This window comes from Neomonachus schauinslandi, chromosome 2 (assembly GCF_002201575.2).
Source record: "Neomonachus schauinslandi chromosome 2, ASM220157v2, whole genome shotgun sequence".
In the NCBI taxonomy this organism is placed as follows: Eukaryota; Metazoa; Chordata; class Mammalia; order Carnivora; family Phocidae; genus Neomonachus; species Neomonachus schauinslandi.
The window spans coordinates 158529339-158556304 of record NC_058404.1 but is presented as its reverse complement, the minus strand read 5'-3'; the positions used below and the strand labels follow the sequence as shown (position 1 = coordinate 158556304).

The following is a 26966-nucleotide window of genomic DNA, read 5'->3' as shown; positions in this document are numbered from 1 at the left end:
TTTCATTTAACGAATCTTCCTTGACCCTTTCTTCCTCATCTCCCTCCATTCCTTATCACCCCCTGCACCCAATTTAGAATGGGGGCCTCCTTTCTGGTTTCTACATGGCTCTCTATATTTACCCTTATCCTAGCATTTTCACAAGGCATTCTGATTGCGTCTACATAGCCCGTCAGACTGTGAGCTCAGTGCGGATAAGGACCTGTCAATTTACTCTAGTTCTTGCCTGTGTCCCACCGCCCAGCAAGGAGGATGATCAGTACACTGCTGAGTAGTTGAGCGAAACAACGCCTCTATCAAATCACACACCAGGTTTCATATTTTTAGTATTTTCATGTGAAGGTTTAAATAGCATGAGTTTAGGAACCATTCCAAGAAACTGGCCTTCTTTGTGTTGCTGATTATTAAAAACACTTTCAGGGGCTAGCCAGCTATATATAACTGCTCCTATTCCAGAGTTTGTACAGGGCATGTCTTAGCATCTGGGAAGGGTTAAAGTGCAGAGATTTTGTTAACTGCGGCCTTAAAAGTCGGTCCTCAACCATTCGTAGGTACAAACCCGTCAATGTTTAGGTATGCCTTTCTTATGTTCCTGACTCAGCTACTCCACAGAGCAATCAAATGGCCAGAAGTGCTGATTCTGTATTTCTACTCTTATACTAACATAGATCATATGTTAAAAAATCTATAAAAAAGTAGCAATCTCATTTAAAAACTTAGATAAAACCCAGGAGACAAGAGATACAGACTGACTCTACAGCAAAATGCTGCCATACTAGTCAATTTAGAAGATTTAAAAATCCAGGGTCACTGGTCAGACTTCTGGTGGGAGAAACCAGAGTGAAGGTGGGGCAAATACTTTCAAAGTACAAAAGTGCAAGTCCACCCTGACCAACAATATTATTGTATTAGAAACGATGGATTAAAAAAAACACAAAAAACAGCAAAGCATAAACCCCGGTTACCCAAAGATGTTAAAAACATTTATACCAGGTTTTAAGTGAAAAGTCAACTTAAAAATCTGTTTCCAAACATAAAAGAAGAATTACTGATTCCTCATGGAGAGGAAAAGTTCCAGTGGCGACAGGCCCGTTCTAGTGGGACAGGAAGCTGGGGAGATTTACCTCTTCTAGTAAGTAAATCCTTTTCTACTAATACTTTCAGACTCTTGAGGCACCTGGGTGGCTCAGTCGGTCAAGCTCTGCCTTCGGCTCAGGTTATGATCACGGAGTCCTGGGATCAAACCCCACCTCAGGCTCCCTGCTCCACAGAGAGCCTGCTTCTCCCTCTCCCTCTGTCTGCCGCTCCCCCTGCTTGTGCTCTCTGTCAAATAATGTTTAAAAAATATATATTAAAAAAATACTTTCATACTCTTAAACTATCATATAGGCACTGAACTTTAGACCTAGAAGGAACCTAAGATCCATCTCGTTCAGATCCTCATTTTACAGGTGAGCCTGGGGGTAGGGGTGTCAGCCATTCGCCTTAGCTCATTACTGGATGCTGGCACCAACGAAAACTATGTGAATTCATCTCCTTGCACTTTATTATTAACTGAGAAAAAAACAGCTATTCTCAATCAGCTGGCCACCATTAAACGGTGTGAAGCTGAGAGATTAGAAAGGTGTTGAGCAAAGCCATTAAACATCCATTTCTTAGGCAGATGGGCAGCACACAGTTTAGTTGTGGGAATACTTCTAATTTGCATGAGTAGAACATGGACAAACAAGAGAAGGCTGGCTCCAGGAAAGTAATTCCTCCCAGTCCCCTGAGTCTTGAATTTGGAAAACCACAGCCGCCTCCGGAATTCAGGAACATCACAAATGGTTCTACTGTGTAGAATTCCGCATGTGACCTCAGCCCACGCATGGAGGCTTGTCAAGGTCCCAGGTGCTGGCTCACCCACGGGCTATGGCTGAGACAGAATAACAGAAAAAAATCCTCCCCAAGCATACACGTAAGCAAAAACCATCTTCCCGTGTCCTCTGCCAAGAGAGCTGGAGCCAAAGAGATGGGTTCGAAACTCTGATTCATCCCTCAAGACAAATAACTCAGTCTATGGAGGCAATTTTGGCAACTTTCTTCTAAGTAAACAAAAGTTAAATTTTGGAAAGGGGCTTTGGAGAAAACATCGAGGCCACCCCAGAATTGAACTTCACAGGGAAAACAGAGAAGGGCTCACTCTTAAGCTCTGAAAATGCCATCAGATGGACATGGACAAAGGGGCAAGTCCAGAGAGGCAAATGGCATCAAGATGTCAGCCCTCCTCCTTTTTCACAGAACCGTGGAGTCTGGGTTCAGAGCCAGCTCCTTGCTGAGCTGAGAAAGCATCTTTAGTGCACTGTTCAATTTCAGCAACGGCAAACAGGAGTCTGATTGGAAGAAGTACCTCTTCCATCCAGGAGCGCCAAGCTCCTGGGCTGGCCCAGGGCATCTACCTTTGTTTGCTGGTCAAAGCCACTGCCCTAACCTGTACCACTTCTCTCGTCTGGCTAGCCAGTTGCTCCCCTGGTTCTCTCTGCCCCACACCAGCCCCACGTCAACCACAGATGTGAGTTTGTGTCCAATCCTGTCTGTCTTGCAGCCTCACTAGAATATCCAGTCCAGGTCCTATGTATACCTCCTACTGCATGGGTCTCCCTGTCCCCTTATCAAATCCTCCCTTTCTAGGCAGGGCCTAATTCTCCTCCCCCTGACTGTGGGTTGGACTTCTAACAAAGAGAATGCAGTAGAAGTGACAAAGTAGGACTTCTGAGACTAGGTCATTAAAGGCACAGCAGCTTCCATCATGCTTTTTCTTGGGTCACTTGCTCTGGGAGAAGCCAGCTGACATGTCGTTAGGATGCTCAAGCAGTGCAGTGGAGAGGTCCATCTGACGAGGAGCTGCGCCCTCCTAACTACAGTCATGTGAGTGAGCCAGTGTGGAAACACACCCTACCAACCCAGTCAAACCTTCAGATGATAGCAGTGCTCACGGACATCGTGACTGGAACCTCATGAGAGGTCCCAAGCCAGAACTTCTGGAAAAGCCAGGCCCAAATTTCTGACCCAGAGAAAATGTGTGAGTTAACAAATATTCATTGTTGTTTTAGGCTGTTAAGTTTTGGACTAATTCATTATGTAGCAAAAATAACTAATACAACATCTTCAAAACCTTCTCTACCATCAACTACAGTTGTTCCTTAATTAATCATAATATTTGGGCACCTGGGTGGCTCAGTCAGTTAAGCGTCTGCCTCCGCCTCAGGTCATGATCCTGGGATCGAGCCTCATGTCGCCTCATTTTGGGCTCTCTGCTCCATGGGGAGCCTGCTTCTCCCTTTCCCTCTGCCCCTCCCCCTGCCTGTGCTCTCTCTCTCTGCCAAATAAACAAAATCTTTTTAAAAAATCATAATCCTTTTTGGAGAATGAGTTTTTTGTTTGTTTTGTTTTTGTCATCAAGTCCTTTCCCCAAGGATTAGGGTAAAAACCCCCCACATATACAGAGTCCTCATGGATGGGTATTTATTTATTGCTCAATCCCAAGGAGATGACTGCAGAGATGACTATTCTTAACATGCTCTTTGTACCTACTATCTTAGAATCTTTTATGTTACTTCATCATGATAGAATAAAGAATCAGAACTTATATCACCCCAGGATCTCTAAAACAGAAGCCCCAACTGTGGCATTTGTAATCTTAAACAGCCCTTAAGAGGTCCCCCTTAAGAGTCTTGTATTTACACTTTAATAGTGAGGGAAATTAACCTACCATATACAACAACATGGATGAGCCTTGAGGACATTATGCTAAGTGAAATAAGCCAGTCACAGGGCAAATACTGCATGATTTTATGTACATGAGGAGCCAAACTCACAGAGGCAGAAAGTAGAATGGTGCTCACCAGGGGCTGGGGGGAAGGGGAATTGGGGAATATAGAATTTCAGTTACGCAACATGAAATTTCTCAAGATTTGCTGCACAGCAATGTGCACATAGTTAACAATATTGTCTGTACACTTAAATTGTTAAGAGGGTAGATTTCATGTTATGTGTTTTCTTCCAAAAAAAAAAAAAAAAAGGAATCATGAGGTTAAAATGACCTTATTCTAAGATTTATGGCAGTGATTCCTCTTTTTGCAACATTCCAGAACTTCTCCAGTATATAAGTGTCAGACTGTCTCAAAAACCCCTCAAAGTTAAACAAAAGTTTTACTTGTTTTTACATTAACAGACACAAACATTGCTCTCTTCTTCAGAGAGGATTGGCAGGGTGGGAAAGGAGGAAGGATGTCATATAAACCAAATGTAAGGCTAGGACGTTGCAATTCCAACAAGTTTGGGAATTACTGATCTGGAGATGTATTGAGGTTTCAAAATAAGTGGGCTTAAAAAAAATACCCGAGCATTTGAAGAGCTAAACTTCAAATCAAAGGCCTGAGGTCACCAGTTCACTACCTCATTCTCCCTGCATCAAAGACTTGTAGACACAATACCCAAGAGAACAGGGAAAAACAGACCCAGTGAAGGCTCAGATAAGCAACAAGCTAAGGCACAGATAAGAGGAGCCTGGTAATACAGCAATAATGGCAGAGAAAAGTAAAGATGGAAATACTTCCTGTTATTCATACATAATTGGGGTAAGAAATGAAGAACATACAGATTTTTTTTCACCTGGTTTTCCACAGGAAGAAGGAAAGAAAATATTTAAAGGAAGGAAATGGCATATTAAGGATTGAATTTTCACAGTGCAAATACCAGGAATGGGATTAAAGGCAGGCATGGAGGGAAGTGAAAGGAAACTTCATGTCTTCGAAGGACAAGGAGAAAGGGACAAATTATGTTTACATTGACAACATCTGTTAATGCTCTCAAAATTGACTGACAGCGCAGTATGCTCTCTTCAGTCGTTCCTCAACATGCTACTTCTTTTTACATTAAAAGCGAATTCCCTGAATCTTTTCAGTTGCTACTCTTGGGTGTAGAACCCTTCTTAAGGACACAAGAGAAAAAAAAGCCATGGCAGGAAGACTCTTTGGCCGAGACTAGAGAAATGTTCTGAGCCCCTTGCCCAGACATTAGGGCGGGTTCCGGGTAGGTGCCTGGATGATGGGCTGGATCCCCCACGAGGCCTTCCTCCAGTGTGCTCCCCTGAGTCGGGATGAGGAGACCATGACACCCTCCCACTGCACTGTTTCAAGACAGAACTTGACCATCAAGACACACTGGCTTGCCTCTGAGGGAAACTCAAATTGATGTGGGAACCCAAATCCCCTTTTGTGTCCCTTGGCCATTTTGGGCTGGACGGAGCAGAAGAGAAAAACATAGAAAGCAAAAAAGCAGAGAGAAGTTGGGCAGGAACCACAGGTCGGGCTATCGTGGGAACTTCCAAACACTGAGATTTCTATCTCTCGAGGTTGTCTATGGCCCCTCCAACAAAACACAAATGCAAGTTCCTCCATCAGGAGACCTTCAGCACCGGAGTTCTCTTTAGATCTCCCATAGGAATCTTAGGTGAGTCTCTCTTTCTTCCAGAAATACTCCTTTCACATTTGACAGAAGTTTTCCCAGCTTTGTTTCCTCTATCCTACCCTCCTCTCCAACACCCCACCCAAAAATGTCTGATGGTCTTATTATATTAACCGAGATTCTGTTTATTTATACATTTCCATTATGGCTAACATCAAAAAAAGCACATTTCCTGCTGAAAATCACATTTAACAAATCCCTTTGGGGACAGAAAAAAAGTGCAAGCCATTTAAAAAGATTAGTTTGTGGGAAGAAGTCAGTCCCAAATCACTCCTCTGCATTATGGTCTAGTTAAATGAGGTGGGTGCCCCAGGACACATTTATAATGATGGAAAGTTCTCAGTCTCTTACTGCAGGCCTAAACCTCTCTGAGACTATAACTGTTCTCAAATCAAAACATGTGCATGTAAAACCAAAAGCTTAAATAAGAACACCTTTGTTTTCTCTTATGGATGTCGGAGACATCTCAACCCAGCCAACAATTTGGGGGGAGGGCTAATAAACAATGAACACCAGGGTCAGGGGAAGCCTTGGTGCATTTTCCTATTGGATTAAGTTGGATAAATCCTGAAAAATGACCAAGATCAATCCTCTGGAGCAATGTTGAATGGAACAACACACACACTTCAATTTATTAAATAGTTTACTGAAATAAAACTGCTAGTTACAAAGGCCAATTTATCTGGAGATGGGCCGTCCCGGCATGTGTTCATCTTACAGTAGCTCCTATTTCTTCCGCTCTGCACACACTGGCTCACTGGGTTAACCAAGTCCCTCGGGCCCGTGTGCATATGGTGGTGGCCAAGTCGGGCTGAAGGAAGGATGTGCATCCATTCAGGCTGCAGCATGAGTGGATCATGGCCACAGGTGATGCCTGACAGTGCACAACCCTAGGTCCTACGGAAGGCATGGATTTTTGCCACATCTGGAGTGTGAAACACCAGCTGGAATGTACAAAGAGCACCCCTCCGGTTTTGGCCTCCGGAAAGCCTCCCCTAGTCACACGGTACATCCCATGCCGTCACGGAGCACACGCGGGTCTCATCACATCAGCAGAGTTCTGCTAGCGTGGGGATGAGAGTCGGTCGGTAGGAGGCCTCTCTGGGACTCTCGCATCCAGCATCTCCTTCCTCCATCTGTGCTGACAAAGATTCGCTTCTGTGCACTGTAAACGTCTGGCACTCATCACTCAGGCTTATTAGACAAAGCAACCCCAGGTCCCCAACACACAGGGCAGGAAAGCCACCCTTTCTTCTTCCTGGTTGGTCGGGTGGGGGTCCTCTAAGGGCACACACTGGGGGGCCCAGCCCACAGACCCAGTGCTCAGCCCAGCAGAGGGGGCTGGCCTCGGCTAGTATCCTAACAGGTCCGCAAGGGAGCCACACCTGCATGGTGGCCCTTGTGGCAGGGCGGACATCAGGGTCATCAGGAAGGCAGGTCCACAGGGGCTTTCAAAAGTTTGGGTTTGCTTAGGAGGGCTTGTCTTGAACAGTTGTTCTAGGTGGATTGGGAACGCTGGCTGGGGGGGAGGGAGGTGGTTGTAAGAATGTCCCAGAACTGCCCAAGATGACCAGGGTCTCTGGATCATGAGGATCAGACTAGGACAGGCATGGGCTTTTTTTGGGGTAGCCCCATACACCCCCATGAGTATGCAGTCACTGGCCAGGCTGTAAGCCAGCCCGGATACAACACCAAAGTCATCACCACCACCTCCAACTTTGCCCACCATCACTGCCCACTTGTGGAGAACTTTCCGAAGTTAAGTTAGTTATCTCAGCCAACGCACAGCGCAGTCCTGAGGAGTTGACTGGGACCCGAAGTGAGCACCAGTGCAGAGGTGAGTAACTTGCCTGAGGCCAGCGCTCCCGCCGCAGCTCCCCTGCTGTGCGCACGCAGGGCTCCAAACTGCCTGACCTGCTCTCCTCTTTGGAAACTGCACCTCTCACCCAGAACACCACCATTTTATGGTTTGACTCCTGCTTTCTTCCTCCAACCCGCCTCTGAAGGTGTTTCAAGGTCAAAGTGAGCTGTAACTGGCATCTGGGGTCTGCTTCTCACTCAGGCAAGTACGAGAGCCCCACAGGCGTCACTCACTCCTCCCTCGCACTCTGTGGGATGCTCAAGTTTACTCTCCAGCCTTACTCTGGGGGCCTACATCACTCCTGCCAAAACTCTCCCTTCTTTCTCCTTTATCTCTGGAAGTGCTTTCTTAATACCCCATTTGCCTTCTGGCCTATTCTGAACATTCTAATAACCGAGTCCTCTTTTTAAAAAAGACCTTTCTGGACATCTTGCTTCTTTCAAGCCTTTCATTTAAAAGAAAAAAGATACAGCTCCCCAGTAAAAAAAGTTACCAGCGCCCAAGTACCATTATGCTTCAGGAACTTCAATTGTACTTCATTTGGTATCATCTGTGTTAAAACAATACAGCATTACCTACTTTGAATGCACCAAGAGACCTCAGGGTAGAGTTGTGTTTTGTGTGAGAGATATTAAATCTGGCTAGAACCCAACAAGAAACAGCCTCATGTGGGGCAATCCATGCCTACTGGACTCTTGACTGATCACATTTCAAAGCCTAGTGCTTTGCTAAAGGGCATCTGACTTTAAGAATAAGCAATCCTATTACTCAGAGCCTTCTCTGCACACCATAGCCTTGAAGGAATTTGATAGTTTGCAAATTCAAAGTTGAAAATTAAAAACCCCCGAATAAGACTTGAATCCATTTATTCATGGTAAAATGAATATAGCTTTGAAAAGTCTATCCTCATTAGGATCAATTCAGTGTAATCTGTGATCTGGTGTGAGGCTGTTTAACTAGCTTCTTGCTCACGACGGGAAAACCATTTTCCTAAAACAAACTGTCTTCAGCAGACTCAGGAGATGCCACAGAATACTATTAACTTAAGGACATTTCTTCTTCAATAATGTTTCATTGTTTTTCTTAATCACTGTTATTTTCATTTTGCCAGATTTAGAGCACCTCTTCCCCTACTCCCAAAATGCATTAAAATCCTGGCCCCTGCAGGAGTGATCAAAGCTTCCTTGTTCACAGAGGAATGTCCATTCCTACAAGCTTGGGGAGGTTTCCTAACTAATGAACTAGAACACTGTCAGATGTCTGGTTGCCAAGTAATATATTAAAGTGCTTTTCTAATGAGATTTCTGCAAGGTAACTATAAAACCATAAAAAGCACACTAAGCTTCAGTGAAGCAAAAACATTTAAAAAAAAAAAAACCCTAACAACAAATGCCTTTAAAGGAAAGAGTTCAACGCAGCAACTAAAAAGCAACAGAGAATTTGACACACAGAAAAATAAAGTCCAGTTTTCAATCTGAGAGAAAGGGTGGGCATAAAGCAAAGCAGCGTAGTAGTTAGATCATAAAGGAGCCACCTGAGTACCTGGATATCTATTATCTTTAAATCTCTCCCTTTCCTGCATCCTGGTCTATTTGTAATACAGATCTCTGATAAACATAGCTACAGATGTCCCCTAGCAAAAAAAAGAAGGGAACATTTTTTCATTGTTTGAACTTATGCCTGAGAATTTAGGAATAGTCTATAAAAATTTTGAATGCCAGGTGCCTGGGTGGCTCAGTCAGTTGAGCGTCTGACTCGTGATTTCAGCTCAGGTCATGATCTCAGGGTCGTGAGATCGAGCCCTGTGTTGGGCTCCGCGCTCAGCGGGGAGTCTGCTTCTCTCCCTTTCCCTCTCCCTCTGCCCCTCCCCCTGCCTGTGTGCTCTCTAAAATAAATAAATCTTAAGAAAACATCTTGAATGCCAAGGATCTCTTTGTTAGAAGCAATATAACGAAGAATTCTCATTTGAAATACAAACAATAGCAATGATACCAAGACTATTATGGATCCCTGAAAGAGTTTGGGAAAGCTCTTTCCTCGGCTCCTGCTTGCCACTCTGCCTTATTTAACCCTGGAGCCCACCATGACATCAGTGAGGCTCCGAGGCTAGAGGCCAGCCCTCTTGGTCTGCATTCGTGTGAGCCTATGGTTCTCCTGTGTTCTGCACTGATCCTTGCAGTCCTGCAGCCCGGGGTCCCATCTAAGAGGTTAAGAATGGAACAGACCCATCAAAGAATGAATGGTGTGGGGTCTGAAAAGCAACACAGAAGGTGATGTGGGTGTTTAAAGAAGACGACTGGAATGGGGAAGCACCTGTTACTGATCTTCTAACATCTGAAGGAATGACATATCAGGAAATGAGAAGTCTTGATTTTAATTACCCCAGAAGAAAACACTAAGATCAAAGTCACATTACATGTTTAAGGTCAAGGTTAACAAAGTGCCAGCACTTAAACATGTCCAACAATAAACAGACTTGCTTAAAATGCAGTCCTGTAGATATGAGCGAAGGCTGAGAGTTATTAGGGATGGATTCTTCATTTTATTCAGTTTCAACCAAATCCAATCAAATGATAGATTGATTCCAAAGGATATTTTTAAATTACTTATTATCATTTTATTTATTTATTTAAAAGACTTATTTGAGAGAGAGACAGAGAGAGTGCGTGCATTTCAGCTCAGGTCATCATCTCAGGGTAATGGGATCGAGCCCCGCGTGGGCTCCATGCTCAGCCCAGAGTCTGCTTGAGATTCTTTCCCCCTCTGTTTCCTTCCCCCTTTGCTCCTCCCCCTGCTCACACTCTCTCTCAAATAATAAATAAATCAAATCTTAAAAAAAATTAAAATGGAATAGGATTTGTTTTCCTGGTTAAGGAGGAGGCTGGACTAAATGACTTTTATAGTTCCTTGCATCCACCATACTCTGTTACCCTATTCCACATGACTTTCCCTGCCCTTCCACTCACTCCTGCCCCCCACCTCCCCACCAACGGCCGTAACAAAACAACAGCAAGCCCTATTCATTGACTGCTCACTATGGACAGATATGTAACTAATTTAACCCTCTCAACAACCCTGTGAGGTTGGGGCTGTCTCCCATTTTACAGAAAACTGAGGCAAATAAAGGTTCAATAGTTTGCCCAAAGTCACAAGGCTCATAAGTAGGTGTGCTGGGATTCAAAATGAAGTAATTTGGTTCTAGAACCCAGGCTCCCAACCACCATCCCGTATTATCTTATAGGTGACCTAAAAGTCTGCCTTGACAAATCAGCGAACAGAAATGCAAGCAAAGTACTTGTTGCGGTGGATGGAAAAGTGGTTAAAGGTCCAGGGTTTGCTTTCAATTTCCTTTTCTCAGTCTTCAACGATTCCTCTAGCTCTAAATTCCAGAGCTTCATTTGTGATAATCAATTTCTTTCCCTCTCTTTCCACAAAACACCCTTACCCTTGATGGGTCAGTGATATAAATATGAACTTCCCATTTACCTGCGGGTTTAGGGCTTAAAAAAAAAAAAAATTGGCTCGGTCACGTTCCCTTGATCCCTGCTTGTAATACAGACTGGGTACACGGAAGGCTGGCTAATCCTGAGCTTACCAAGGCCTGAGCACAGTCAGGCATTTCAGAAATGCACTTGGATGATGACTAGGAGGTTTCTCTAATAATGGAAAGTTCCCAACAGAACTGTTAGAGCTCAAGAGCACCAGCTCCAACACCCACCCCCGCCAGCCTGGGAGGGGCCACCTGGGCAGATTCTACTCCCAGCCGCAGGGTCACCGACCTCCCGGCTGGACACAATGCCTCCTGCTAGAGTTGCTCATTTCCTCTTGTCCCTCATGTTGTTCTCCAGTCCCAACGATCGATGCCTTCTATTTAGGGTGAGAAAAATGACCTTGCTGCCCATGCCAAGTGAGAATCACTCATTCATCCCATCTACAAGGGAGCACACAGCTCCTTGGCTCAACTCAGAGTATTCCTATTTGCCGTCTTCTTGCTAAATACCATCACTTCTTCAAGCAAGGTATTACATTGCCTTGTAATTTCCTTTTTTCTGAAAACAGAAAACAAATTGCAGGTGACTCACTGCATCCTGTGTTGCTAAAATTTACATCCCAGTGTAGTACATTAGTAAAAGCCCTTTTTCTCCCCCACCTTTCAACACTGCTCGATGAGATGCAAATAAAACCATTTCAGTTTTCCAGTTGAATAGCCATGAAAAAGAGAGAGAGAGAGAGCGCGGCTCCTTGCTTATCTCTGTGTTACACATTAACATGGTCCTCCTTTGCAGAGGTTCTTCAAGGTAAGCACACTCTAAAAAGTCAAATAATTGACAAAATAATTACCCTGGCACTCCAAGGTCAATGCAAATACTGGGATGTGACCTTCAGCTGAATGCTGTACTAAAGCTTCAGTCTTCGGGAATGTAATAGAAAGTGAAATGCAAACGGAAAGGAATTTCCCAATTTCTCCATGAAGATGTGATTGAAAAAAATAAGTGAGCTCAAGGGAAAGCAAGTTAGCAAGTCAAGTTCGATAAGGAATCTTCACAGGCATTCCTGTCCAGCAATCTCTCCCCAACTTTGACATCTAACAGTGCTTTGCCCTGTCACTCTTGTGCTGTTGGTCTCATTAATAATAAGAATAAAAATAAAAATTGCCACCAGCCTTAAGCTACCACGAATTCTGTCCCTACCACCATTTACTGAGCTTACAGGCCAGGTAACGTGCAGGCTCTTCCTCTTATTTCAGGTAATTCTCATAAAAATCCAATGAAGGGCTTATGCTTTTTAGCCCCATTTTACAGATGAGAAATCAGAGGCTCTGAGAGGTTAAATGACTTGCACAAAGTCGCAGAGCTTATCAGTAGCAGGGCCAAGATTTCAGGGTAGGTTTAACTCCACAACTTCCATCCTAATCATGACTCTCAGTTTTCAGAGTCATGGCCTACTGGCATGATGGCCCTTTCCATCCTTACAGAGCTTATTGTAGGTTTTGGCGGACACGTGAATGAATGCATGAATGAATGAATGACTACATAAATGAATAAACCAACAAACAAGTGAACGTGCTTTCTAAAAAGAAAGTACTCTCAGAAAAGCAAGAAATGTCTGAAACTGAGTATGGGAATACTTAGGATTTCCAAATGAAATAATTTCTTCACCCCCTTAAAATTCAAAGGAGAGGAACTGATATGACTGCATGCTATCTCTATGGGTCCTGAGTGCTCCTGGCTGTGGGGGTAATGGGTAAAATAATGGCAGCAGACATATTCAGAAGAATACTGACTTCAGATACATGAAGGGTTTTACTAAAGCTAACAATGCTTTTTCTTCTAATACTGAACTTCCCTCCTCCCCATTTAGAGGGAAGTCGGCTGAATAACATTATTTTTCTTACTTTTTATTTAGAATCAAGCAGAAAGGGGTGCCTGGGTGGCTCAGTCGTTAAGCATCTGCCTTCGGCTCAGGTCATGATCCCAGGGTCCTGGGATCAAGCCTCACATCGGGCTCCCTGCGCAGCGGGAAGCCTGCTTCTCCCTCTCCCACTCCCCCTGCTTGTGTTCCCTCTCTCGCTGTGTCTCTGTCAAATAAATAAATAAAATCTTAAAAAAAAAATTTAGAATCAATCAGAAAAAGTACCATTCTTATCCACACCCCCTTCCCCAACACACACCATCCAGGAAACAGGAGGAGATAAACCAAAGAGCCCAGGAGGAGAAAGTGCTCAAAGACATTAGCTGGCTCAGCACTACTGACAGAAGTGCTTTGCGTCCAGAACTAGGCTGCTTTCCTTTCCCCTGCCCGCCAGATAATGGTGTTGGCTCTCTCCTCTCTGTCCTGGACCAGTGTTCCCAGAGTTCCCTGGGTGGGCAGAGGATGCCGAGAGGTGCCATCTGGTCCACTTCACCTTTCCCTGAAGTCAACACCCATTTCCTCTACAGAGCTTCCCCCTTTTGTCAGCATAGGAAGTGAGGGTCCCAACCAGGGAACTTCAAGTGTGCCTTGAGTGGACACCTTTGGGAGCATTCCCAGACTCAGGGTGGGAACCAGGGAAACTGGACTCAATGTCCAGCTTATTTTTAAATCTGCCTGGTAATCACTTTGGAATTGGCTGGTCTTCATAGATCCCATCCCCCTTCTCTTTTGGCTGGCACCCAGTTATGGCTTCTAACCAGGAAAGCCTGTGAGGGAATTAAAAATGGCTGCTGCTAAAATGCCTAAGAATCATGAAAAGAGGAAGCTGATGTTTAGATTTATTCCCCTCTGCCCCCACCCCCTCACACCATAAAATGCATAGTTTCCCTTCAGAAAAGAAAACATTCTTAACCTCTGTTTAAATGTTTATCAGAAGTTGTCTGGACGTGCAGAGTCTCTGAAGTCACATTCTTTATTAGTCACATCCTTCTTGGTGTGACCGTCCTATCAGGCCAGGAGGAATGCTTGGCCCTTGTGCAGGAACCACTTGGTGCTGGAAGCATCCACTACCACCCACAGGTTTTCACTTAGCCCAAACATAAGCAGATGCTGAGCCAAGAACCTCAACTTCCTAATGGTAGTGGGCTTCAGTTTTGAATAGATATAGGGGGGAAAAAAATCCTCTTGGTTCCTAATCCTGTGAGGCTTTGACTTTAAAATAAAACCTCAGCATGGGGCCTGAACCGGAGAGGGAAAAGCAGAGGTTCTAGGTCCTCATCCCAAAATGAGTGGTGATTCAGAGTTTCATCCTTGCTCTGAAACACTCCTAGTTTGGTGCGGGATGGCAAATCCCAACGTTGAGAGATTAGTTTCTGCTTCAAAAGGTCTTAAGTAGTCTGTACCTAAGCGACCTTGTCTCAGTGGGCGAAAGGCACCGAGCGTAGAGCCAAGTGGGTGATGCTGGTGTGTGTTGGAGAGAAAGGCAGGACGAGGGCAGCACGAGTGCACTCGGCTGGCAAGGAGGATGAGTGGGGTTTGGTACCAGTTCTCCCACAGGCAGGTTCCACATGCTACTTGGTCCTCAGTTTTCTCACCTCTGAGATGGGAAGGTTGAAGCAATCCTCCAGGATGTCCTTTAGAGGCCCAGAATAATTTCTGATTTTTTGTTTCTCATCATTGAAATGGAGAAAACAGGTGTAAGCTTCAGTCCAAAGGATGGCACTCACAATAAGAAAGACCTTCCTGAGAGTGAAACTGAGTTTGCAAAGGATACTGTGAAATTTTCCATTCTAGACCAGTGCGGAGAGCAAACTGTGATTGGAGAGAACTCTCCTATTACTGGTGTTTTTGGAGCAGTCATGTCCGAAATCTAGACTGGGATGATATGGGGAAGAGGGCAGGGGATGGTTAATGGTGAACTGAAGTATTACTTGATAATCATTCTAGATCTATGAGCCTCTACTTTAAATCTATTAATTTGTTTTGTACCTAAAGGAAGGGAGGGAAAATACCTCAGAATTTTAGTGACTTTTATTACGTTACATGGGGAATACCAATGCTGTAATGATACAATATTTTAAAAAATATTTTGTTGGTATTTAAAAAAACACACAAGTACCTAATCATCAAATCCATATATGATAAAAAATTTCAACGAAGTGGCTATACAGAGAATGTACTTCAACATAATAAGGGCCATGCACAACAAACGCACAGCTAAGATCGTGCTCAACAGTGAAAAGCTAAAAGTTTTTCCTCTAAGATGAGGAACAAGACAAAGATACCCAGTCTTGCCACTTTTATTCAACATCGTATTGGAAGTTCTAGTTAGAGCAATTAAGCAAGAAAAAGAAATAAAAATACATCCAAATTGGAAAGGAAGAAGTAAAACTGCAATTATTTGCAGATGACATGAAATTATATATTGAAAACCCTAACAACTCAGTCAAAAAGTGTTAGAACTAATCAACAAACTCAGTAAATCTGCAGGACACAAAATCAGTACATAAAAATCTGTATGTTTCTATACACTAATAACAAACTATCAGAGAAATTAAGAAAACAATCCCATTTAAAATTGCATCAAAAAGAATAAAATACCTAGGAATAAACTTAACCAAGGAGGTGAAAAACCTGTACAAGGAAAACTATAAGACATTGATGAAAGAAACTGAAGACACACACACACAAAAAATGGAAAGATATTCCATGCTCATGGATTGAAGAATTAATATTATTAAAATGTCTATAACTACCCAAAGCAATCTACAGATTCAATGCAATCCCTACTGCAATGGCATTTTTCACAGAAAATAAAAACCTAAAATTTGTATGGAAACATAAAAGACCCCAAATAGTCAAAGCGATCTTGAGAAAGAACAAAGCTGGAGGCAACAACCTCCCTGATTTCAAACTATATTACAAAACAGTATGGTACTGGCATAAAAATGTCAGATACATAGATCAACAGAACAGAATACTGAGCCCAGAAATAAACCCACGTATATGTTTATGACAAAGGTACCAAGAATACACAAGGGGAAAAGGATAGTCTCTTCAATAAATGGTGCTGGGAAAACCAGACCACTATCTTACACCACCCAGAAAATTCAACTTAAAATGGATTAAAGACTCAAATGTAAGACCCTGAAACCACAAAACTCCTAGAATAAAACACAGATGATAATCTCCTTGACATTGGTCTTGGCAATGATTTTTTGGATTTGATACCAAAAGCAAAGGCAATAAAAGCAAAAATAAACAAATGGGACTATATCAAACTAAAAAGCTACTGCACAGCAATCAACAGAACAAAAAGGCAACCTACCAAATGGCAGAAAATATTTGCAAATCACATCTGGTAAGAGGTTAATATTCAAAATCTATAAAGAACTCTTACAATTCAATAGCAAAGAAACAATCTAATTTAAAAAATGTACAGAGAATCTGCATAGGCATTTTTGCAAAAACGACAAACAGATGGCCAACGACACAGGTACATGAAGAGGTACTGAACATCATCAATCATCAGGGAAATGCAAATCAAAACTACAATGAGATATCATATCTGACCAGTCTGGATGGCTATTATCGAGAAGACAAGGGGCACCTGGGTGGCTCAGTCAGTTGAACATCCAACTCTTGATTTTGGCTCAGGTCATGAGCCAATAGAGATGGACCTTGAGGGCATTCTGCAAAGTGAAATAAGTCAGACAAAAAAGGGCAAATATCTCATTTATATGTGAAACTAAAACAAAAAAAAATGCAACAGAGAACAGATTGGTGGTTGCCAGAGGTGGGGGTAGGTGGTGGGTGAAATGGGTGAAAAAGGTAAAAAAGTATAAATTTCCGGTTAGAAATAAGTCAGAGGGATGTAACGTACAGCATGGTGACTATAGTTAATAATACCGTATTATATATTTGAAAACTGTTGAGGGTAGACCTTATTATAAGTTCTCATCACAAGAAAAATACTGTATGTGCGGTGATAGATGTTAAGTAGACTTATTACAGTCTGTTTCACAATATATATAAAAAAAAAAACCAATCATGTTGCACACATGAAACTAATATAATGTCATAATGTCAATTATGTCTCAAATGACAAGAGTAACAAGAAAAAAAGTCTCACTATGTAATACTATTAAACTATTATAAAAATCTATCAGGGTTGGAAGGAATCTTAGAGACATCTAGTCCAATCCTCAAAACCAGATCCAAAAGTCTTCTCTCTAACAGCTTATGGCTCTCTGCCTGAATATTTCTAGAGACCCTCACCCAAGGTTCTCGAGTCCAGTGTTGAATCACTGTTGCGGCAAAGTTCTTCCTTAGATGAGCTAAAATCAGCCTTCCTGCAACTTTCACCACTGATTACAGTTCCACCTTCCAAAACATCATGAAGTTAAAAGGTTTTCCCATATGATATTAAAAAACAAAAAAAGTACATGCTCATTGTAAGAATTCAAACATTATCAAGTATAATGTATAAAGAGGCAGTAAATCATCTAATCTCACAGTAATGCTAAGCCTCCACTAACCTATTTAGCTGTTTATACATCCATATATTTTTCTTTCTTTTTTTTTTTAAAGATTTTTTATTTATTTATTTGACAGAGAGAGACATAGCGAGAGCAGGAACACAAGCAGGGGGAGTGGGAGAGGGAGAAGCAGGCTTCCCACAGAGCAGGGAGCCCGATGTGGGACTCGATCCCAGGACCCTGGGATCATGACCTGAGCCGAAGGCAGACGCTTAACGACTGAACCACCCAGGCGCCCTATACATCCATATATTTTTCATTTTTTAATTAAAAATTTTGTATCTATTACCCAACAAATTGCTTTTTGTCATTGAACAATCAATACATCATATATGTTCTTGGTAGGTCAATACAATATAGACAAATCAAATTCATTCTTTTCAACAGCTGCAAAATATTCCATAACATGGGTAAACTTCTTTAAGAATATTTGGGATGTTTCCATTTTTTTTTCTATATACAAAACAAACTATGATACAGTAAATACTCTTATACATGTCCTTATGCATTAGTGCTTTTATAACTGTAGGATAAGTTCCAGGAAATGTGCTTTCAGGGTCAAAGGGTACAAGAATGTTTCATTTTAATAGACACTCCTAGATTACTTTCAAAAAGGCTAGAAATTCTTGGACTTGTGCTCATTTCCTCACACACTTCCCAGGAGTGGGAGTTAGGAATTTTCAGAAATTAGGCCAAGCTGAAGGGAGAAACACTATCTGCCGTGTTTGCTTTAACTGCATTTTCAGAACTACTGTCAGGCTGAGCAAGTCTTCACACGTTTGTTGGCCATTTCCAGTTGCTTCTCCTTTTAATTCACTGCCTTTAACTTTTGCTTATTTGTCTATTGGGTTACTTGTTTAGTATTTTATACGAGCTCTTCTTTTTTATAGTATTTATCACATATTTTGTGAATAATCTCTCCAGGTCATGGTCTTCCCCCCCCCCCCCAGCCATTTATTTACGGTACGGGTTGCCATATAGCATGTAATATAAGCTCTTTGTGAGCAGTGACTGCTGCTTAGGACACCACCATGTCTTTAGCACCAAGAACAGTGCCTGGTAAATAGTGCGTTCTCAATAAAAATAATGAATGAAAAATATAGAAGCCTAGAATTTTTATGTAACCCATTCAGTCAATCTTCTCCTTTATGGTTTCTGGGCCATCAGAATAGCATCAGAACTACTTTATTAGTAAAACTAACATTTAATATTTTTTTTTTTTGCAATTAATCCATCTTGATTTTGTTTTTAATGTGGTATGAAGCAGGCTAAACTGTTTGACTCTGAACTTCGGCCACTACTTTGTATAAAAGCATTACATAACGCAAATTCAGGGCACCTGGCTGGCTCAGTTGGTACAGCATGCAGCTCTTGATCTTGGGGTTATGAGTTCGAGCCCCATGTTTGGTGTAGAGATTTTTTTTTTTTAAGCTTTTTTTTTTTTTAAAGATTTTATTTATTTCAGAGAGAGAGACATAGCGAGAGAGGAAACACAAGCAGGGGGAGTAGGAGAGGGAGAAGCAGGCTTCCCGCGGAGCAGGGAGCCTGATGCGGGGCTTGATCCTAGGACTGGGCTCGATTCCAGGACCCTGGGACCATGACCTGAGCCGAAGGCAGACGCTTAATGACTGAGCCACCCAGGCGCCCCTGGTGTAGAGATTATTTAAAAAATATTTTTTAAAAAATCCAAATTCCCTTTAGATTTTAAGGTATTCTATATAGAATACCTTCTGTTTTGTGTGCCATTAAAATAAATTAACCAAAAAAATAACGATGGAGAATACTTTATTGACAGTTAATTTTGCTTAGACTTGTTTAACTATATGTCATTACTTTTGTCTTAATTATCAACCAACTCAAAAGCTGGATTATCAAGGTTTCCACTTATAAAAAATTTAAGTATGCTGTTTAGCAAATCTACTCTAAAAAAATCACTGAATTGTATGTAATTCTTAAAATACTAGCATATTCTGGATTCACAGAATTACTCAAATTCCAGTATTTAAAAAAAACCCTTTTAGCCAGAAATTATGTACTTTTTGTAAAAATAATTAAGAAAAATATGGACATGGGGTGGTATGCAATGAATCCAATATTATACATAGTTGAACACTGAGGATAAATCATATTTATGTATAATGTTATAATTCTGAAATATGTTAGTTTAAAAAATTTCCAAGATTTATTTAAGGTACAAACACTTCTACCTCTTCCATGAAGCCTTCCTAATTGAAAGTGATGGCTTTTTTTCTGGACTCTTCTAGTGATTCTTGTTTACACCACTCATAGGGCACCACTCACAAAATAGATCGCAAGTAAACCTAAATTGCCTCCATTACTCAGTGGTTAAACTATTTCCCCCTGGCATAAAGAGCTGCTGTCAGAGGTCTGATAATTTATTTTTTCTCCCTCATAAGTCACTTTCTCTTTTTACTCAGATCTCTAAAGGATTTCTTTCTTTTAAAGTCCAGTAATGTTTCTAGAATGACTTGCTGTCTACCATTCTACAACAATATTCTTAGGTAGGCTGTCTGCTCTTCCAAAATGTGGTTTTAATTTTTTTGTATTTCAGGAAAAGTTTTCTAGAATATAGCCTTAAGTGTTTATTCTTTTCTGCTTCAGTTTTCTTCTTCAGCGACTTCTATTATCTGTATGCTAGATCTGCTTTACATATTTCCAATAGTTACTTTTATCTCTTCATTTCTTTTTTAAAAAAATTCCTCTTTTGGGGCACCTGGGTGGCTCAGTTGGTTAAGCGTCAGAGTCTTGATTTCGGCTAAGGTTGTGATCTGAGGATTGTGAGACCAGAATTCCACGTCGATGGAGGCTGCTTAAGATTCTCTCTCTCTGGGCGCCTGGGTGGCTCAGTTGGTTAAGCGACTGCCTTCAGCTCAGGTCATGATCCTGGAGTCTCTGGATCGAGTCCCGCATCAGGCTCCCTGCTCGGCGGGGAGCCTGCTTCTGCCTCTGACCCTCCCCCCTCTCATGTGCTCTCTCTCTCCCATTCTCTCTGTCTCAAATAAATAAATAAAATCTTTAAAAAAATAAAAAAATAAATAAAAAAAAAAAGATTCTCTCTCTCCCTCTGTCTCTGCCCCTCCGCCTCAAAAAAATTCCATCTTTTGACCTTTCTATTTCTTTCAAGGAATTATTTGTTGTTTATTTGCTACTGGGTTTCTTTTGGGTTTTGCCTCTAATTCTGAAGTAATTGCTTATTTGTAATTAGAACTATTCACCTCATTTTTGAGTTCTTCTAAGTCTGATTTCTATTGTTATTTCATATCTTTTATTTGTTTAAAACATGTCTCTGAGCTCATTTTGAATAGCAGGTTACAGTTTTATCTGTTTTGAGCACATGCCTTTGGGGATGGTTTCATTATCTGCAGGGATGTTACTCTCTCTTCTGTCCTTACAGGAGATTTCTTTCTAATATGGCATCAACCTTAATCTTTTCCGTGCTTATTTTCAAGTAAAATTGGTTTTCCTGAACTTTTCTTTTTTAATTCATGAGAGAGAGAGAAAGAGAGGCAGAGGAGAAGCAGGCTCCCAAGGAGCAGGGAGCCCGATGCGGGACTCGATCCCAGGACGCCGGGATCATGAGCCGAAGGCAGACGCTTAACCATCTGAGCCACCCAGGCGCCCTTGCCTGAACTTTTAGAAGGAGGTACTCCAAGATACCTTTTTCTAACTTCTCAAGAACCCCATTTTGTGCTATTTTCACTTAGTGTTAAAAATATGGTGACTGGCTTTGTGTGACTTCCTTGCCATTTCCCTCCCCAGCAATTTTTTTTTAACTGGAAGAATTTTATTTTTATGTAATTGGTGCTGAGTTACTTTGTAGGTGAACTGCTTGACAAGAGATCCAGGTACTTCTTGAGACTTATTCTACTTACACAATAAAATTATATCGTAGGCTTAAATGATGATGATCTTTACACTAATTACAGTGTAAGAACCTTAAAGACAGAAATCGTACCTTATTCATTTATATCCCACCACAATTCACAGATGACTTTCATCTTTTAGGTAGTCAATAATACTTAACACTACGGCAGTAGAGCATGTACCTATTTTATCCAAGACAATTAAGGATATTTTGAAAAGAGGCTCACACACAACTGCAAAAGTCCCCCCTTGAAGACTCATTTTGCATGTGTTAACATGTCTACCAAATGCAATTAACAGGAGGATTCCCCCAGACTGAGTGTGATCACAATATCTGAAGCTACAACACAATTGGGCATGAGAGCAAACTGTTGCAAATAACTGTTGATCATATACCCAACGGGTAGGCCCCATCTTCCTTAATGGCAAACCAGACTGCATTTGGGTCTTCAGGCTCTCATGTGCTAAGAGATGGTTCATTCTCAAGAGGTGGATTATGACTGGGCGTCAGCCCATCATGATGTCTCATTCTCCTTGACAGTCACTGGTTCAGGCCTGGGGGTGGGACCCAATTCTGGCTGATGAGACCTACAGATAAATCTACTGGAGCACTTCTTAGAAAAGTTTTCTCTCATGATGATAATGTGGAATGCAGGAGAAGACATGACTGTTTTCTTTGTCTCTGGCTGTTGCTGAGCAGTCCTGCAATCATAAGGAGCTAAATCCCTCCTCACTTTTATCTGGCCTCCTCTTTCCTTCATCTCTGTTGTCTCATTCCTGCCCAATTCTGATCCTACTCCTAGAAGTTTCTCCTTAGTGAGGGACCCTTGGAAGGGAGTCTGGGCTGGTCAGTTTTGAGAGCTCATGGGGTCCAGACTGCTCCAGCTCCTTGGACCCTTCTGGGGGTCCCTTGCACTCACCCACAAATGGACTTGGTGGACCACACTTGCCAGTGAGTGCACGCTGGTTGTGTTGGGATTTGCCTATAATCAGGTCCATCACCTCATGACTTTCCTCTGCTTCCTCACAAAAGCTGTCGACATCATGCAGACCTTGCGGCATAAGTAGTTTAACACACTTGCTTCTGGGGATTCTTTTTAGGGGATAGCTTGTCACCTCTGTGTGGTAAATGTCCATGGGGTTTTGGCCTTGGTATCTAGTGGCTAATATTAAAAAATTAAAATTTACCATAAAATTTACCATCTTAACTATTTTTAAGTGTATAGTTCAATAGTGTTGAGTAGATTGCGGTCCAATCTCCAGAACTTTTTCCATCTTTCAAAAATAAAACTTACTACCCATTAAACAACTCCCATTCCTCCCTTCCCCAACCTCTGGCAACCACCCTTGTATGACTCTGTTTTTATGAGGAGATTGAATTCAGGGGACCAACAAAGTCTGCTGCCACAGCCCCATTACTAAACTAGAACTCCTAGAGACTGGAGTCTGTTTCATGCCCACAGCACCAAGATAGCACCCAACACAGAGAAAACACATATTTAACCACTGAATGAGTCACTCTTAATTCCTGCATCTTCTGGCAGGGTGACGGGATGCATTCTTGTACTCATTAAAGTGATTGATGGTTAACATAAAAGTTGCCATCGTTACCTGGACTAATACCTTTCCAGGTCAATATGCAACATGAGCTTCTGGAACGATCACTGCCAACTCTTGATTACCGGACTAATGAAGGTCAGGAGAGGAACGGACTATCTCAAATTGATGCTGATTTTAAAAGTACTTTATATTTTCTTGTGTATGAATTTGTTGCGGCAGATTTCCTTACTAATTATGCTTGGTTCAGGCTAGCACTATAACATTAGTAGTCCCTGGGCACTACTTGCCGGTAGTGATTTGAAGGGAAGGAGGTGGGCAATCTATTAAAAAGTAAACATTTGACACAGATGTGCACAAGATAGTTAACTAAGTGGGCATATCTGAGAGCTGTTGCTATAACAATTGGTAAAACCACAAGGAATAAAATCTTGTGTCTGCATCAAGCTTTACCATTACAAAGGGCTTTCAATCCCACTACCTCGCTTATTTCCCTACTTTTATTTTTTTAAAGATTTATTTATTTGAGAGAGCATGAACAGGAGGGGCAGAGGAAGAGGGAGAGAGAACCTCCAGCCGACTCCACGCTCAGCCTGGACCCCGAGGTGGGCTTGATCTCACAACACTGAGATCACAACCTGAGCCCAAACCAAGAGTTGGATGCTTAACTGACTGCGCCACCCAGGCATCCCAACCCTACACCTTTTTAAGACAGGCCCTGCTAACTCCACTTTACAGGTAAGGAAATGGAGGGGCCCGGGACACTAAGTAATGTGCCCATACAACACATTTAGTCAATGTATAATCTGGACTCTCTTCTAAGCTTAGTGTTTTTTACAACACTATTGTTACACCTGAAGAGCATGGGGACACACACTACTCACATCCCATGTTGGAAGAAGGCAGGGTATAAATTATACATATATAAAAACAGAGAGGTTCTGGACTAGTTTGGGCAAGAATAACCCTAATTTTCTCCCCACAATCCCTAAAACCACTCCTACCACTCAGTTTCTGCCTCCATCCTCAATCACCACATCTCTAGGAAAAGGGAAGAACAAGGATAAAAGTACCAAGGCACGACATTCGTGGGCTGTTCCAGAAGCATCAGCACTACCACCAATGATGAGGGCAGCGAGCAGACTGTGCGTCCCTACTGTGCGCCAGGCACCTCATCTCACCAGCCCGGCTGGGTAGGCAGTATGGTCACCATCTTACAGAGAGCTTCTCTGAACCTCCGTTGTGTCAAGTAACTTGCCCAAATCATGCATTTAGTAACTAGAGGAGCAGGGACTTGAACTCCATGCTCTCTAAACAAACACCTCTGTAATATGTAGGATTTAAATAAGCATAAAAACACAACAATTAGGAATTCATCACACCTAGACCTGGGGATGAACTGAAGTTTGATTTTCTAAATTGCATAAAGTATGCTTGTTTCCTAAGCATTTTCATAGCACATATCTGCATACAATTAAAAAAAAACTTTTCTTGTTGTTTTCCTTCGAAGTATCCCTTTCCACATAATAAAAGCAAATTAGGCAGGAATCCTCAAATCTGCTAGCCATCCCTTCTGTAAAGTAAACCATTCTAAGAGCGAAATGTCATTTCTTTCATAATGGTCTCTGTTAAAAGATCTTTGGCACCTTTTTGATAGAACCTCTTCCCACTAAATTTAGGAATGACATATTTTGCTATAAATAAGCTTGTCTCATTTTTTTCCAGACATGATCTATTTTTATCATCTGGTTTTCAAAAGCGACTAGTTACTGTTCAGTGAAGTCTGATGGGGTCTGTGGACTCCAAAACACTAAACTTCCAGTCATCCTTTGAATTCGCCTTAACACCTGTTTTGGGATTCTTGCATTTTGGGATTCTTTTTAGGGGATAGCTTGTCACCTCTGTGTGGTAAATGTTGTCCATGGGGTTTTGGCTTTGTTATCTAGTGGCTAATAATAAAAAATTAAAATTTACTGGGTGCCTGGGTGGCTCAGTTGGTTAAGCGACTGCCTTCAGCTCAGGTCATGATCCTGGAGTCCCTGGATCGAGTCCCGCATCGGGCTCCCTGCTCAGCAGGGAATCTGCTTCTCCCTCTGACCCTCCCCCCTCTCATGTGCTCTCTCTCATTCTCTCTCAAATAAATAAAATCTTTAAAAAAAAAATTAAAATTTACCATAAATTTTACCATCTTAACTATTTTTAAGTGTATAGGGCTCTGGCAGACACAGAAGGGTTGACTCTGCCCCAATCTCCACCCTCCTTCTTCTCAGTCTTTCCTGCTGCTAGGGTAGCCAACCGACCCATTTTTGGCCAATGAGATTAGATAGGCACTTGCTGAGAGGAGAGCTTCTGGGAAACTTTTGCTTACCTAATAAAACAGGACATAAGACTGGCATTGCTCTTTTCCCTGTTCCTGCTCACCACCCTGAATTAAGACTCAATGGCCGGAGGCACAGCAGCCTTCTTGAAGCTATTAAATATGAAGACGAAAGCCAACAAAAGGCAAAGGATGATAGAACAGAAAGAACCTGGGTCTTCAGGGGCAGTTAAACCCACACCAAGACTCCTTGTTGTGCAAGCAAACAAACCCCCTGTTGGATGAGCCACTGTAGTCAGGTTTTCTGCCACTTGCAGCTGAATGCATTCCTTACTGAGACACTAGCTGTTGCCCTCTTTTGGTGATTGTTCTGGTCCCCCCCCCCCCCAAATCCAACCATCCCCTTATATGTTGAAGGAACTGGTACAGAATAGCATATTCTCATCAGGCCCAGACTTACATAACCTAAAAGTATTTACAAACTAAAAAATAATACAAACTACATACAAAGTAAATTACATAACTGATTCAAAAAATTGCTGATAAATATTCCTTCACCTCTTTGCCTAAGAACTTCTTGAGTCTGAGATAAATGTCATACTAAACCTATTTCCTGCTTTCTTTGGCAGTGTTCAAAGTTAGGCCTTTTGGTTGTTATGATACAGCTGTTGGTTTCAAGGACTTCTGAGTGGGTCACATTCCCATTCCATAGAGATCACACACACACACACACACACACACGCACATGATAAATCTCCCAGGACTCAATTTTATTCAAATTGGCTGAAAACTTAATTTGTTCTTCACAAAGTTCTTCTGCTTTTATTTTTAAAATTTTATTTTAGAGAAAGAGAGAGAGAGGGCGTGCGCGTGTGTGCACATGGCGAGGTCGGGGGGGAAGGGCAGAGGGAGAGGGAGAGAAGCAGACTTCCCACTGAACATGGAGCCCAGCTCAGGGCTCGATCCCATGACCCCGAGATCATGACCAGAGCCAAAATCAAGTCAGACGCTTAACCAACTCAGCCACCCAGGCGCCCCAAGTTCTTCTGCTTTTTAGTGATAATATTTAGAAAATACATGTGAAAGCAGTGATTTACCTAATCACCTTTTTAAACTTATTTTGCATTTCCCTCAGAAAATTGAATGACACACTGGTGATTGAGCAAAACTGACAATGCAGGCAGTGCGCCCAACTGGAAGTTGGACTACTTGTAATTAACCAAGTTAATCATGGGCACTTAGGGAATAATTTTATCACGCTGTACTAGGCAACGGCCACCGCCAAAACCTTGACTTCAGGTTATTTTAACTTACTAAAACAACAGCTTTAGATTTGCTGGATATTCTTCTTCAAAAAGACACATATGGTTTAACCAAAGAGCAACCAACACAAACACATGCATTTCCATGGTGATAATCAGAGTCACTGGAGGTTGTGGAAATGAGGCATCAGTACAAGAAATTGCAGTTTAGGAATGGAAACTGAAATCCACGGATTAGGAACAAGAATGAAGCATCTCTTGCGCTTAACTGGTCCTGAGACTCAACTTTCGCTTCCCATGGCTTTCGCCCACGTACACACCTGCCCACGCAAAATCCTTGCTCCAGCTTCGAGCAATTCCCATTAATTAGGGCTCTGCTTGGGCACTCGAACACACTGAGCCTCGGCTGTCTCATTTATAATGTAAGGATAACACACCACAGGCATCCTGTGAGGATTATAAAGGTGACATACATATGTGCATATGTAAAAATTCTTATAAACTGTGCTATTCTCTGTTGATTTAAGATATTGGTCCAATTCCGGGGCGCCTGGGTGGCTCAGATGGTTAAGCGTCTGCCTTCGGCTCAGGTCATGATCCTAGGGTCCTGGGATCGAGCCCCACAT

General features: G+C 42.1%; 1 protein-coding gene across 1 annotated transcript in view; it reads right to left on the bottom strand.

The window, feature by feature from the left end:
- IGFBP7 (insulin like growth factor binding protein 7) overlaps window positions 1-26966 on the bottom strand; it is a 70519-nt gene that overhangs the window by 25179 nt on the left and 18374 nt on the right. The gene's annotated exons all lie outside the window — the stretch shown is intronic.